We start from the raw sequence: 1451 nt of genomic DNA on the forward strand, positions 1-1451 counted from the left end.
AGACGCGGTGGCTCATGCCTGTAATCCCAGCACTTCAGGGGGCTGAGGTGGGCAGATCACGAGGTCAGGAGTTCGAGACCAGCCTGGCCAACATGGTGAAACCCCGTTTCTACTAAAAATACAAAAATCAGCTGGGTGTGGTGGCGGGCACCTGTAATCCCAGCTACTTGGGAGGCTGAGGCAGGAGAATTGCTTGATCCTGGGAGGCGGAGGTTGTAGTGAGCCAAGACTATACTACTGCAATCCAGCCTTGGCAACAGAGTGAGACTCTGTCTCAAAAAAATTAAAAAAAGAGTGTATCTGGGAGGGATTCTGGGAACTTGCCAGGGTCCCGGGGACCATCGTTTCTTATATCACCAATCCATGGCTTTAGTAAGCATCATTATATGAGCACATGCAGTTTGTGTATGCATTGGCCAGCTGATGGCCCTTTGGGGTTCTTTTTGGGTTTTGGTTTTTATAAGTGGCATTGGCATTCATGTTCAAGTCTTGGCGTGGGCCTAAGTTTTTGTTTTTCCTGGGTAAGTATCTAAGACTGATGTGGCTGGGTCATTATTAGTTATATTAGTGTATGTTTTACTTTATAAGAAATAGCCAACTCGGTGGAGTGCATTTGCTCATGCCTATAATCCCAGCACTTTGGGAGGCTGAGGCAGGCAGATCACCTGAGATCAGGAGTTTGAGACCAGCCTGGCCAACATCTAACATGGTGAAATACCGTCTCTATGAAAAATATACAAATTAGCCAGGGATGGTGGTGGCCCCTGTAATCCCAGCTACTTGGGAGGCTGAGGCAGGAGAATCACTTGAACCCGGGAGGTAAAAGTTGCAGCGAACTAAAATCATGTCACTGCACTTCAGCCTGGGCAATAGAGCAAGACTTTGCACAAAGAAAGGAAGGAGGGAGGGGGGAAGGAAGGAGAGAAGGATGGAGGGAAGGAAGGGAAGGAAGGAAGGAAGGAGAGAGACTGCCAGCTGTATTCCAAAGTAAATGTACTATTTGCATTTCCACCAGCAAGGTATGAGAGTTCCAGTTGCTCTGCATTCTTGTCAACACTTGGTATTGTCCATCTTTTCCATTTTAGTCATTCTGGAGCGTACAATGGTATCACATTGTGGTTTTAAATTTATTTCCCTAATGACTCGTGGTACTGAGTGTGTGTGTTAGTCAGCTTGAGCTGCAGAATACCATAGAGATTGATTTCTTATAGTTGAGAAGGCTGGTAAATTCGAGATCAAGGTGCTAGCAGATTTGGCTCCGGGTGACGCTCTCTTCCTGGTATGCAGATGGCTTCCTTCTCTCAGTCCTCACAAGGTCAAGGGTGGAAGGAGAGCACGCGAGAGAGACAGGAGAGAATAAGAGTATCAGAGCACTCTGCTGCTGCTGCTGCTGCTGCTGCTGCTGCTGCTGCTCCTCCTCCTCCTCCTCCTCCTCCCCCTCCCTCCTCCTT

This window comes from Saimiri boliviensis, chromosome 21 (genome assembly GCF_048565385.1).
Source record: "Saimiri boliviensis isolate mSaiBol1 chromosome 21, mSaiBol1.pri, whole genome shotgun sequence".
Lineage (NCBI taxonomy): Eukaryota > Metazoa > Chordata > Mammalia > Primates > Cebidae > Saimiri > Saimiri boliviensis.